The sequence below is a fragment of the Microtus oregoni genome, unplaced genomic scaffold (genome assembly GCF_018167655.1).
Source record: "Microtus oregoni isolate MIOR12 unplaced genomic scaffold, Mior012 000029F_ref0000214, whole genome shotgun sequence".
Lineage (NCBI taxonomy): Eukaryota > Metazoa > Chordata > Mammalia > Rodentia > Cricetidae > Microtus > Microtus oregoni.
Window position 1 is genome coordinate 25006638 of NW_024543088.1, and position 14815 is coordinate 25021452.

The 14815-nt window shown below is 45.2% G+C and overlaps 1 protein-coding gene across 6 annotated transcripts in view; it reads right to left on the bottom strand.

Moving 5' to 3' along the window:
• Dgkg (diacylglycerol kinase gamma) overlaps nucleotides 1–12894 on the bottom strand; it is a 211045-nt gene extending 198151 nt beyond the window's left edge. For 2 of the 6 annotated variants that reach the window (XM_041677988.1, XM_041677985.1), the window contains exon 1: nucleotides 12485–12892. The gene's annotated coding sequence lies outside the window, so the exon portion shown is untranslated. Of the gene's footprint in view, nucleotides 1–12484 lie in introns of all 6 variants that reach the window. The other 4 variants (XM_041677986.1, XM_041677989.1, XM_041677987.1 and 1 more) reach the window with 4 other exon arrangements.
• Between the last annotated feature and the right edge of the window lie 1921 nt (nucleotides 12895–14815).

Below are 14815 nucleotides of genomic sequence, written 5' to 3' on the forward strand. Positions count from 1 at the left end.
TGTGGATTGCTTCTATCCCAATATGGTATGATGGACCACGCCTCCTGAAGGGTTGGTGTGAACACCTTCAAAAAATTGCTTCGCTCAACTGCCAACTGAGATGAAACTAGCACATAGGTTATACCATGAAAGACCTAATTAACGATGCCCCCATTCAGCAGGAAACAGTTTGGAGAGAAATAACTGTGCCCATATTCCCAAATATTGTTTATAAATGTTCTTTTACATTTAAAGGGGGATATGATAGAGATGTGAATAATTTGCATTGATATGGGTTTTGCTTTATTGATAGAGATTTAAGGTCAATTTTGTTATATGTATATGTATTTCTGATATTGATTAAGGTATTGTGATTGTGTAGTTCATTTAAAAATGTAATATATATATATAGGTTGTTAATGGATAATCATTAATAATAGTCAAGTTTGTAGTCATGTTAGTTAGATTTTCTAGATATATAGAGATATATTTTAGTTAGATCAGCATTCTTCATATCTTTCAAAGACTACAGAATATGCTATTTAATGTTTTAATAACTTAGGGTTTTTCATGACAATAAGACACATCTGCTCCTAGCAGCACCAATCTACTTCAAGAAGAAGATGGGCATCGAAGAGGCAACTTATAGAGTTTGATAGCCATTTGGGCAAGAAACTGCTCTTGCCTGGACTATTGCATAAACTGGACACAGAGAACCCGCAGAGAGAGGACTACTGAACTTGCCTAAAGGTGTGATGATCTTTCAGTGTTCCTGATTCATGAAAGAGTCTGCGAGACATTCTGCAGGACAAAACAAATAGTGACTGAACTGACTTTGAAATTACCTGTTTCATGGAAATGTCTGCTGGAAACTATGGGACTGTAGGCCGAAGATGGATGCCCCAATGGTGCAGAGGAACTTTGGGTGACTGTCCAGGCAGCGAGATGTCTCTGTGATTTCTAGAGTTTTGTAAGATGCTTACTTCTCATTTACTTAGGTAATATTATATCCTTCTGGAGTCTTTGATGGAGTTAAAAAATATATAGATAGTTATAGTTTTCCTTAGCTATGAAAAAAGATAAAATAGATGTAAATATTGTAATTTTTACTTGATAACTGTTTTGTTATATGTAATTTTGCTATGTTAAAGTTAAAGCCTTTCCTTTTTGTTTAAACAGAAAAAGAGGAAATGATGGAGGAAGATCATTGGTTAAGTAATAAAGAAACTGCTTGGCCTCATAGGTTGAAACATAGATGGAAGGAGTAAACAGAACAGAATGCTGGGAGGAAGAGGAAGTGAGCTCAGAGGCCATGCTCCCCTCTCCCGAGCAGACGCACACCATGAAGCAAGCCGCCAGGTCAGACATGCTGAATCTTTCCTGGTAAGACCGGTGCTACACAGTTTATTAGAGATGGGTTGATCGGGATATCAGAATTAGCCAGTAAGGGCTAGAGCTAATGGGCCAAGCAGTGTTTAAAAGAATACAATTTGTGTGTTGTTATTTCTGGTGTAAAGCTAGCCTTGTGGGAGCCGGGAGGGACAAAAAGCAGGCCTGCAGCTCACACAACAGTGGGCCTGTAGGCTGAAGATGGATACCCCAAAGTTACAGAAGAACTTTGGGTGACTGTCCAGGCAGCAAGATGTCTCTGTCATTTCTAGAGTTTTGGAAGTTGCTTACAATGCACTTCCTGTTTACTTAGGTAATATTATATCCTTCTGTAGTCTTTAATGGAGCAGAAGATTAGATAGTTATAATTATAGTTTTCCTTAGTTAAAATAAAAGATAAATTAGATATAAAACTTTAGACTCACAAAGATAGAATAGATAAGAGAGTATTTTCCTTAATTTGCCAAATGTAAATAGATTAAATATTGTAACTATAATTCTTGCTCGATAGCTGTTTTGTGGATGTAATTTTAATATGTTAAAGGTAAAACTTCTATTTTTATTTGGAAAGAAAAAAGAAATGATGTGGGATGTCCTTCTGTATATGTGTTGTTTTTATTGGTTAATAAAGCTGTTTTGGCCAATGACTTCGCAGAGTAAAGCCAGGTGGGAAATACGAACAGAGAAAGAGAGGGAGAGTAGTCTAAACACTGACCCCCACCTTTGCAGGACGGCAAACTTCATTCACAGAGCTATCTCCCCAATTCAGAACAGGCTTTTTGACATCAGTCCTGGGGATCAAACTGGGGTACTTATGTTTTTGCAGTAAGCTTTACTGACTGAGCCACCTACTAAGGCATTATTATTATTATTATTATTGTTGTTGTTGTTGTTGTTGATGATTTTTCAAGACAGGGTTTCCCTGTGTAGCCCTGGCTGTCCTGGAACTCTGTACACTAGGCTGACCTTGAACACACAGAGATCCACCTACCTCTGCCTCTGGAGTGCTGGGATTAAAAGTGTGTACAACTGCTGCCCAGCTTATTTCTTTTTTACTATTTTTGAGGTAGAGTGCTGAGATCACAGGGTGCACTCCACAGTGGCTTTGTGTTTTTCACAGAGCATCATTTCCATTTTCAGTTTTCAGTTCTTGATTGGCCAGATCATTTTGAGTAAATGACTTTTATCACTACAAAATATCAGTGGTCCACTTTCTGAGCACCTCCTCTCCCTATCTTCCTGCTTGTGGAATTCTTCCATCAATGTTCTATAATGAGACCTCAGGTTCCTTCTGATGGTTCATGGTGTAGAGCGCCTGGTACTTGCCCCTTGTCTCTTTGAAAATCAAATATTGCTTTTCTCATTTTGTAACAATATCTCCGCTTTTTTATAATGATAACTTTTTACCAGTATAAGCTTCATCTTCCCCCAAACATGCCATGAACTGTTTTAACTTTGGCATATTTCTGCATCTTGCCTTCCGTTCCTCCTTTCCTGTTCTGAGAATGCCTATATTGTGTCTTCGGTGTGTTCACTGCGGCCCCCATTCCTATGCCTCCATGCATCTTGTATGCTTTGTGTTCAGTTTAAGCTTTCTGTGGTGTTCCCCATTTGGGCTTCCATGGTACCCAAAGCTCAGCCAAAAGGCTGAGATGTGATCTTTGCAGGATCTTCAGTCTGCGAATGGCTATAATGCCATTCCCATCTGCATCCCTCATCAACACCTCAAGTTTAACAAGCTGAATGCACCACCGCACACATTCTGCTAGTGTTTCCTACTTCCCTTATCCACGAAGCCATTATTCTCCCAGGCACAGAGACAGAAGCCTGGGTGTGACCCTCTGCCCCTGTTTCCCCTGTTCCCTGCCCCTCACTGACATTTTCATTCCCTTCTGTGTCCGTCCTTCCCTTCATTCATGCCACCATTTTCCCAGTCCTCATGCTACCCCAGTTTCTCTTCAAAGCCTTCTGGGAAAAGCCCTGTTTCCCTCTTGTCTTCATGCCACACTGCAGCCCAGTTTTAACATTTCAATATGACCATATCATTCTCCACTTAAAAATTTTCATTGCCCTTCCCTACTGTATAAAAAAACTGTATGCTTTACTGGGGCAGACATGACCCTCTATGGGTTGGCAGATCACATTTCCAGCCTTGCCTCTTTTTGCTTCCTGACCCACAGTTTTTGCTTTAGCAACTCTGAACTCCATTGCGAGAGTCGCCTCTGAGCCTTTGCTTATTCTGTTCCCTCTCCTTTGTTGACAACCGTGGCTCAAGCTCTCCAGGTCATTACCTGGCTCCCTCCATCTACTAACTTCTTGGCTTGAGGATTTGCCTCTGACTTTCATCTAAGATCAGCACTGTCTGTTTTTGGCTCTGTTCACACAATTGATGGAAAACATTTCTTTCGGAAACCGGTCCTGTGTGGAGCCCACAGTGGGTGCTTCGTGCACATTTGGTTTCATGACTGAGAGTCTCTACAGGAATGCACTCGACGTGACTTGCATGATTTAGGGGTTTGGTGTAGCAAGGTTTTGGGGCAGAGCAGGGCTTTCTCAGATACAGGGATGCAGGGCTGTTGGCTTTCTAGTAAAGAAACACTACCTGGAGACTATTAGAATCAGGCAGGCATGCTGGCACTAGAAAAGGAAACAAAAGGCACTTCTACCAGTGATGTCCTGGGGGTAGGTTTTAAGGCTCCTGGGCATCCTTGCTGATGAAGCTTTAGGATGAAGTGGTCTGGATAGCAACACCCACCTTGGCCCTCAAAGATCCTGGAAAGAGCATCTGGCTCCATAGAAGATGCAGAGATATTTTTTTTCAGCTCAGTTAATTAAAGGTGGGTCTACAGTGGTTGTTGTCCCAGAGCGGAGAGGTACAGAAATATAGTAGGCAATAAAAACATTCTGCACCACAGGCCCTGAAGATCGAAGTGGTCTGCTGAACCCTAGCTGCTTAGAGCTTCCACACCAGATGGACCATAAAGAAAGTAAAAAGCCCGTTCCTGTGTATGCAAAGCCACCTCCACCATGCAGACCACATGGAAAGCAGGGTAAGGCTCGAATGGCCAGCTGGGAGGGCAGATCTAGCTTTATTAGCTGTTTGGTGGCCATTGGGGTTTCCTCTGTTAACCTTTTCTTGCTCACGGCCCCTGCTTCAGTGATCACACCGGTGAGATGGGCTGGAGACGTCCACAGTGCCTGCCTCACAGGCCTGTGACTGGAATCAGGAGAGATTATGGCTATAAACATATTGCTGCTTTTCTAAGTATGCAAAGCATATTTATTATTAATTATTAAGATGATATTTTATTTAAACCTCTTCTCTCTTATACTCTTTCTTGTCTTGGATCATACTTGTAATCTCAGTACTTCAGAGGCTGAGGCAGAGAGATGGTGAGTTTGAGACATGCCCGAGCTATGTAACCCTTGTGGATGAAAAAAAGAAAGAAAAAAAAAGAAGGAAGGAAGAAGAGAAAGAACTTTCAAGGTTTTTTTAATGCTCTCTTCTTTCACACTGTGATCAAGGAAAAGCACCTTTTGTTTTCATTGGGATATTGATCACTTAGGAGGTCAATTAAAGGAGAAGTGAATTTTTTTTTACATGAATCCAAACCTTCAGAAGAGAAGGCAAGAAGAAGGAACACCACTCTGGGGAAGCACTCGTTAGAGCAGAGATGGTGTTGTGGAATGTTAGCTTAAGGTGTTACAGTTGTTTATGCTGTGAAATATTGGTTCAATGATGCAAAGATGTGTTGCATTCTTTTATGTTGCATTTGTGTTACTTTGATTGTCTAAAACACCTGTTTGGTCTACTAAAGAGCTGAATGACCAATGGTGAGTCAGGAGAAAGGATAGGCAGGGCTGACAGGCAGAGAAAATAGATAGGAAAAATCTGGGAGGAGAGATAGAGGAGCAAGGAGGGGAGGATGTCAGGGACCAGCCACCCAGCCACCCAGTCAGCCATGGAGTAAGAGTAAAAGTAAGATATACAGAAGTAAGAGAACACTAAAAGCTCAGAGGCAAAAGGTAGGCAGGATAATTTAAGTTAAGAAAAGCTGGCTAGAAATAAACCAAGCTATGGCCAGGCATTCATAAGAAAGAATAAACCTCAGTGTTATCTGGGAGCTGGGTGGCAGACCCCCCAAAAGAGTAAAGAATAAAACAACCACCAACAAGAAGGTGGTTCCTCTCTGCTGTGACCTCCAGTCCAGGCTCATCCTGGGTAGGTGGAAAGCTCCACCTTTTTGTTTTATTTGTTGTTTTAGCACGGCTTGTCACTAAACAGGGCCTTGAACTTGTAATTCCCTGGCTGCAGTCTCTCAAGCAGTTGGGACTTCTGGCACGTGCCTAGGTTCTTGGCCTGGGCTCCTCATTGAGATGATGACTAAGGACTAGACACTCTCTTGGCTCCTTCGCCAATCTTATTTCCAACCATACTAGGAACTCTTAGATATGCCACAAATTAATACATGTCTCCTATGACTGAAGAGCATTCTAGAGTGCTGATGCAACATGTAGTTCATATAACTTGAACATATTATATCCAGCGTTATGCAGCAAGGGGGCCATCACCACTATGAGTACCACCATCACCATCATCTTCAGAACAGATAGAAGTTCATTCTTTTACTGAGAAGTAACTTGGAAAATTTCTCATCTTTTTTTCTTTTTTTTTTTCAAGACAGGGGTTCTCTGTGTAACAGTCCTGGCTGTCCTGGAACTTGATTTGTAGACCAGGTTGGCCTCAAACTCACAGAGATCCACCTGCCCTTGCCTCCGAGTGCTGGGATTAAAGGCATGCACTATCACTGCCTGGCTGAAAGTTTCTTATCTTGAGGGGCTAATGTTAATCCTAGAAAATGTTCTGAAACAGAATTTGGAATTAGCACTGAAGTTGTGAAATCTATGAGGTAACGTCGGCTCACCAAAGGCAATTTATTATTAAATTAATGGCGTTGCTTCTTTGACAAGGGTACTGAACAGCAGACTAAGGGAATTTCAGTGGCAGGGAATCAGGACCATCCCAAGGTGTTAGATGAGCTTTTCCTGACAGTGTCTTGGAAAAGATAGAAAATATGAGCTAGATGAAGGTACAGTAAGATGAATAACTTTTCTAAAAACACATTGTTCAATTATTGAATTCATACCTAACTAGTCTTGGAGGATAGAGAGAAGTGACTCCTATAATGCTCATTGTTTATGCTCATAACTTGGGTGATGTGGTCACGAACATCACATTTGGGATGTCTGGAACCTGCTGGAAGGGCCAGCAGAAACAGTGGATCACAACAGAGTCAGAAATATCGTAGCAGGTTATCGAGAAAGACAAACGAAATGATACAAAACATGGAATAAACACAAAGTCTCTGCGTTTGTATTCCAGGTGCCACCTGTATGACAACGATGGAACCGGGGTGACAGGGTGAGAAGGGGAGTTCAGGGGTCAGTCAGGAGGCAAGCTGGGTTACTTCCATGGATAGGAATCACAGCCAGTGTTGACGGCATAAATATCTCATTAGGCCTCAGGAAGCTTTTAGCAGAAATAGAATTGAAGAAGCGAGAAAGGTGCTCACTTCCCTTTGAATTATAATTAGGCCGCCCTTAAGAAGGGGCCTGTGATCCTAGGTAAGTCAATCCTGCTCTTGGGAGACTCACAGAGGGTAGCGGCTAGCTGGAGTGCTTTGCCAGTTAAATCCAGAGGCGAGGCCTCCTCACACCCTGAGCACAGTTTTTGCACTCTTGAATGCCATTTGCAGCTACAAATTGTATGGATGGTTTCCCTTTGAACACCCACGAATTCACCCTTTTATCTGCTTCCCAGGCAGCCAGGAGGGTGACAAGTCGCATCAGCATCACCGTGCACGTCGGTGCTGAGGCGAAGCAGAGAGCCTTGGGAGCTTCGGAACCGTTAGATCTGCGTGGAAAAGTCCGTCTCTCCCGACAGCTTTGCACATCCACAGGCAAAGCTATGCAAACATTCTGAGATTCACCATCCTTGTCCAAGAGATGGGGTTATCAACACCAGGCTTATAGTGATGTCAGTGACAGGGGAGAGGGTACGGTAGGGGGCAGGGAGCAGGCAGAGCCTTTCCTCTATTTTCTCTCTTTCCTGTGGGTCAGACACTGTGCAGAGGACATGGTAGAAACCAAGACAGACACAGGCATCCTGTTCATACTCTAGGATGCTGGACTCTGCAGTTAAGGAGATTTACAATCTTTAGCGCATCCACCAAGAGCTGCTTGTCTCACTAAGCACGAGAAATACAACCAGTGTGACTGTGAAGCTGAAACTCTAATTGTGTTTTATTTTGGGGATTTAAACAAGCACGGGTAGAGAGAGATACGTGAAAATAGACAACATCACTCCAGATATATCTCAGGCATAGTTCCAAGACTGACTGAGCAGAATGAAGATGCAATGTAAGAGAACTGTGCCCAAAGCACCCAGAACAGAGCCCCGGACACTCTTACTTGTCTATGCATCTATTCAATCGATTCTACTGAATGTCACCTACGTATAAACCTCAGGTGCTGGGGATGTAGTGAAATCGTAGGTTCAGCTCTGCCCTGAGTGAGTCTGTAGCTCAGTGAGGACATGTGAAAGAAATATCTTCACCATGGCAAGACAAGTTTATACTCTATTCTACTGAGACATCCATCTTCCACGCACAATGGGGAGAGGTTTTCAGAAGGATCTGTCTGGCCCTGAGCTGAGTCCTGCAGAGCTGATTTCAGTGATAAGACTCAGATGAGGTTTTTTCCATGTGTAACAACATAGGGCTAGTGCCCCAATTGCTGGTAGTAGTGGCAGGTATGAGGCAAACACAGCTCTAAAGAAAACCCATGACCAGGGCCAATTCATTTCTTTTAAAATTGCCCTCTTGTGGGTTGGTGGTAGTGGTGGTGGTGTCTTATTGGCTTTCTTCTTTGCCAGCCACATACTCTTTGACTTGGTGGTAGTTTTGTGATGATAATCTCTTGGCGTGTGTGTATGTGTGCATATGTGTGTATGAATACATATGCGTGTATATGAATGTGTGTGTGTGTGTGTGCATGCATAGGTGTGTGTGGTTGGAATCTCTCTACTTCAAGCTTTCTCCACTCTATAGTTTGTGACATGATCTCTCACTGAACCCAGAGCTCACTGATGTAGCCAGGTTGGCTGGCCAACCAGCCCCAGGGACCCTCCTCTCTCCATTCCTCCCAGCTCTGGGATTATAGGCACACAACACATGCCTCTTTCGTTTTCATGTTGGTGGTGTGATCTAAACTTGGCCTCCCTTATTGAATGGGCATGACAAGGGCTCTACTGCTGAGCCACTTCACCAGCCTACAACCTCCTAAAAATGGTCTCATCTGGAGTTGTCTTGATTGGATTTTTTTTCTGGGCGGTGTTGCTGCTACTTGGCTACTTGATTAGACAAACTTGGCTACTTATAAGTATAGATGATTTTGCTGTGCGATTCTGATACTGGAAGTAAACAAATGGCTCTGTGAATCTGGCCAGAATGTGAAGAAGCTGTGGCTGCTGGGAATCTATTGAACCTGGCTGTGATGGTGGTGTATGTTTACAACAGTGAAGATTAATGCAATCACTGGGTGAAGATGAGGGATAGTATATCCATTTATATATTTTTATGCAACAGTTTGATTTGTTCCAAGTTAACATGTGGTGCCCAGCCAAAGAATTGTGTAGCCCACAGTTAATCACATAAAACTAGGTACAGTTTTAAAGCTAAGCACTTTTGTAGAAGCTTGTAATCCCATCCCTGTGGAGGTTGAGGCAGAAGGATTGCTGGGAGTTTGAGGCTAGCTTAGTCTACATTAGTGAAGACTTTGTATCAGAAAACAACAGCAATAAGTAAGAAGAGCCTGATATGAAGCAGTTTCCACATACCTATCTGAGTGCATGAATTAAATTGCATGTGTGACTTCTCCCATCCCACCGGGGATGCTCAAGTACATGGCTTTATCCTGTCAAGTTCTACACAATTCTCGTGTAGCTAAGCTTTACCTACTTAGACTGTGGTAGAGCTGCCTCTAGGGAAATGGAAGTGTAAGTCGGTGTAGCTCTTCTATTCTTACAAGGAACAGTGGCTTCTTGTGTACCTATAAGGAACCTCCAAATAGTTTTGGCCTTTGCCTTGATAATTCTCCTTCTGGGAATCCACCCGAAAGAAGGAACTGGAAATGTGCGTGGTAAAGAGTTTGCCCAGACTTACTGGTAGTTGCCGAGGAGAGCAGGCAAGTTAAATAGCTAACAGCATAATAATACACAGCTGGGAAATGATGCTGGCGAGGGGATGCTCGCTACAAGACCAAGTAAGGAAAAAAAAACAACAAAAAGCCAGAGGCACAATAGCGACCGCACATCACAGCCGGGGAGCGTGGGTTTGCACTGAGGCTCTGCCACTGGAGTCGGTCACCTGTACACTCTGCCATCCTAGAGAAATGGGGTTGATAATAATAACACCTATCTCAGAGGGATTTCCTAGGATTAAGTGACATAATGAAGATAAAACGATTAACACCATGCAAAGTACACTTATTAGGTTACCTACAAATGCTAGCCCTCTATGGAGTGTAGGATCTCAAGGCGTAAAAATAGACAGACGAGAAATATGTCAATGTATTAAGAAATGTGAGATCTGGGTGGAAGGAACCATGGGCGATAATTTTTCACTTTCAACTTCCCAAATTTTCTGCAATGAGCAGGAACTACTGTTATATTAAGGGACTATCATACTGTTGTAATAGAATTCAATATGTATTTTTAAAAAAGAATGTTACCCACAATGAAACAGCACTTCCTCTTTCCCTTCCAGGGGAGGAGCTGGAACCAGCCTTGGCAAACACTTGCAGTCTCATGCTGGGCCCCAAGGAGGGTCAGGGGTTGAGGGAGCCTTGCCACCTGTTGTTGTTGTGAGGTGAGGCGGAAGGGGAATGGAGAAGCTGCAATAGATGGTCATAGGAGTTTCTTCCAGTTCTAAGACTCTACTTTCAAGCTGCCCTGATGTTTATTATTTTCCCTCACAGTTTGGTTGATTCGAACTAAAGACTACATAAAACAATAGAAAGTGTATGGGGCTAGGGAAGTGGTTCATTGGTAAAATGATCGCTGCAGGAGCATGGAGATCTGAGTTCCCATCCGTGTCCACCCATATACAAAGCTGGGCAAGGCAGTGGAGTTCAATGCCAAGGAGGCTGAGATAGGATAGGAGGATTCCCAAACTGGTCAGCCAGCCTAGCTGAATCAGTGAGCTCTGGGTTTAGTGATACCTGACCCCTAAAAATAAGGTAGAAAGTGATAGAGGACCTTACACACACACACACACACACACACACACACACACACACACACACACGGCATATATACACACACAGAGAAGGGGGACATAGACACACAGACATGGAACATATACACACAGAGATATGGGGCATATACACACAGACATAGAAGATGTACACACACAGACATGGGACATGTACATACACACGCACACAGAAACATGGAACACAAGTATACACACAGGGACATGTGCACACAAAGAGACACAGGATATGTACACACACGGGACGTGGACACACACACGAAAGCATTTTTCTACTTCCTTCCCACCCCTAGACCCCTCCCAGAAACAATGATGCCTAGAATGATGGAGTCAAATGTTAAGTGGATGGTGCATGTGTGTATGTGTGGGGGGATGGGCTTAGATCAGACCAGAAACACCACAGGAAATTAGCTTAGTTACAGCTGTCTTATTTAATCAGTAAAATTTATATTCAAAGTGGAGTTTCTGTCAAATACAGCCCTTTAAGCAAGAAGCACCTTTCCATGGAGGGGGCACCCCTAGACTGAGAAGGGTATAGTTTTAAAGGGTGTGTGTGTGTATTTGGTTCCTGATGTTTTGTGCTGAGCACCAACATCCTTCAGTCCTTCGTACCCTGAGGGTACCCAATTCTCCAGCAAGTGGCTCAGGGAGCTGCGCTGTATAAACACTGAATCCCCAGGCACCGAGACAAAGAAGTCTTGTGTCTGAGTACTGTACCTTCTTATGTTTGGAGGTGACCGTGGTATACTTCCAAACCTATGATGGGTCCTTGAAGGCCCTGAAGCGAAAGCTTGACAAACAGCTCTCCTCAGTCCTCCTCCCCACAGGGAGGTCATCGTATGCTAAAGAGGCCCTGGCAGATAACCTAGCGGCCTGGGCTACCGAGCCTGGGGACTCACACAGCAACGTCACAAGTCACCTCGTTCCTTAGCAGACCCCTCTGACCCCCTCCTCCCTGGAGATGAGGGAGGGGTCTATGCGCTACCCCGAAGTGCACAGCAGAACGGCTTGCGCGCGCCTGGTTCTTCCCTGTCCACTGCAAAGGCGGCAGGGATGGAGGCGGACCCTCAGAATCACCTGTAGGGCTTTCAAGAAGTCCACAGCCCCCTCCTCAAATTCTAGTCCACTAATCCCGAGAAAAGGGTCATCAGAAGATACGGCGTGAGGTGGTCGGGTGCAGTTTTTTGAATGCCCCACATCCCCACAGGTGATTCTAAATGCACCCCCATTAAGATACAAACACGCAGACAGGTCTTGTGACCCAAAAGAAACAGGTCGGCTTTAGGTTCCCCTTGATATTCCCTCCTTTATTTGCCAAGCTGTCTGTATTCTCTTCAGTGTCTGTCTAAGCCTAAGACAGAAGAGGCTTTGAACTTGGAGTGTCCCAAAGTCTCAGGCAACAGAAAGACAGCCCCTGCTCCCCATAGCCCACTGGCTCCGCGTGCCGCGATCTGGATACCCTGGAGTCTATGTAAGAAAGGAAGACATTTGACCAGTTGCTTCAGCAAACTGCCCGAAGCAAGGCCGCCTGTCGCCCGCACACCTTCGCGTCCCGACCGACTGTACAGGGAGGGGGCCCCACCCTGCACAGTCCACTGGCGCATCCCATCCCGCCCGGGTTTGTGGCAGGTGGCACTGTCAGGATGGGCGCAGGGGCCTCATTTGCAGCTCCTTTCCCAGCCGCGGGACCCACTCTTGCTTTGCCCTGGTTTTCCAAGTTGCTGCCGCGTTCCCCCACATCCCTTCCCAAACTGGTAACCTCTGTTTTGTGGCCGCGGTCTTACCTCACCATGCAACACTTGGGTGCGCGCTTCCCGGGGGCGCTCCCTCCTAGCTGCGTATTCCCTTACTTGGGAGGAAAGAGAAACCGAGAGAGACAAGGGGACCAAAGCGTGCGCCCGGGCGTCCTCTCAGTGCAGCCTCTCTGGGGCGGGGACATCAGGCGGCTTCCAGGGTTGGCGGCACCGGGGTCTTTCGCCTCTGTTTAGGGGTTCGACTGCTAGCAGGGCAGACTGCCGCTGCTGCCCACTACGGCACTGCGGCTCTGCACCCTGTCCCTCGCAGCATCGCAAGTCCAGCTGCCACTCTCACGGCGAGCCCTGCCCCCCGGGCGCAGAGCCCGCCCCCGCCACACACCCGCGCGCGCAGACACACGCGTCCCCCACAAACACACGGGTGCACACACATAAACACGTGCGCGCACACACGCACACCCACGGATACCGATCGTTCGGTGAGAACCTGTGAGTGCATGATCAGGGCACTCCTGACTGACAGCGCTTTGGTCAGGGAGGATGCATGAAGTACTGGAGGCTGCAAGAAACTGGCTGACTTCGAGGTAGAGAACAATTACTGGAAAAATACAGTATGCCCTGGCTGTTTATTTTCCTTAGCGTAGAAACCCAGGGGTCTGAGATGCCTACCTATTTCAACCAAGGCAGGTAAAAAATTTAAACATAAAAATCAATCAACAAGTTCTCTGTTTTCTAGGAACTTGGTGTCTCTGGTGTCCATTAGCATCAGTCCTGTACAGGAGGACATTTCTGACAGTCCTGAGACAGGGGCAGTAGATGGATCATCATTTCTCCTCTGCAGGTATGAATGGTTGGGGTTCATGCAGCTTGCCAGAAAAGGGCTCTGATGGAGGGAGGCGGTCTCAGGAATGAGAACTGTGATGTTCTTCCCTTTGCCCTTGCATGACCTTGGACTGTCTTCCAACAGGACAAATAGAGCATTTCTGAAACAAACAAAACACACCCCCACACAAGAAAACACACCTACGCACAAGAAAAAAAAACAAACAATGTGCCAACTTGCACAGCCACTTTGGAAATCGGTATGGTGGTTTCTCAAAGAATTGTGCATCAATCTACATAAACCCAAAGGATGCAGACCTATACCACAAGGTCATGTGTTCAACTATGTTCATAGCAGCATTATTCGTAATAGCCAGAACATTGAAACAACATAGATGTCTCTCAGATGACGAATGGATAAAGAAAATGTGGTAAATTTACACAATGGAGTACTACTTAGTGGTAAAAAGCAATGACATATTGAACTTTGCAAGGCAAATGGATAGAACTAGAAAAAACCATCCTGAGTGAGGTAACCCAAACACAGAAAGACAAACACAGTAGGTACTCACTCAAATGTGGGTATTAGAGATAAAGCAAAGGATAACCAGCCTGTAGTTCACAACCCCAGAGAAGACAGGCAACATTGAAAACCCTGAGAGATATACATGGATCCCCTCCTCCCTGCCAGAAGGGGAAGTAGACAAGATCTTCTTAGTAAATTGGTGGTGAGGGGTGAGGGTGGTAGGGAAATGGAGAAGGGAGAAGTGGAGTGAGGAGAAGAACATGAGGGATCAGGAAAATTGACTTGGGTAAAGGACAATGAGAGAGAGAGAGAGAGAGAGAGAGAGAGAGAGAGAGCAAGGAAAGAGATTCCTTGAAAGAGGGAGCCATTGTGGGGTTAGCAAGAAACCAGGCACTAGGGAAACTACCAGGAAACCACACGGATGATCCCAGCTAAGAATCTAAGCAATAGTGGAGAGGATGCCTGAACTGCCCTTCCTCTGTAATCAGATGGATGACTACCTAAATTGTCCATTATAGAACCTTCATGCAGTAACTCATGGAAGCAGATGCAGAGATCCACAGCCAAGCTCTGGGCCCAACTCCTGGAGTCCAGTCATCAAGAGGGAGGAGCAAATTATGAGCAAAGAGGCCAAGACCATGATGGGGATACCCACAGAAACAGCTGACTCAAGCTAGTGGGAGCTCCCTGATGTCAGCATAACACCAAACTAGGTCCTCTGAATGTGGGTGACAGTTGTGTAACATGGGCAGTTTGTGGGGCCTCTGGCAGTGGAACCAATATTTATCCCTAGTGCATGAATTGGCTCTTCGAAGCCCATTCCTTATGGAGGGAATCCTTGCTCAGCCTAGATACAGCAGGGGAGAACCTTGGTCCTGCCTCACAAGTGATGTGACAGACTTTATTGTCTTCCCATGGGAGGCCTCACCCTCTCTGAGGAGAAGATGCAGGGTGGGGTGGGGAGAAGTTGGGAGGAGTGGGAGGACGGAAGTGAGAGGGAACTGGGATTGGTA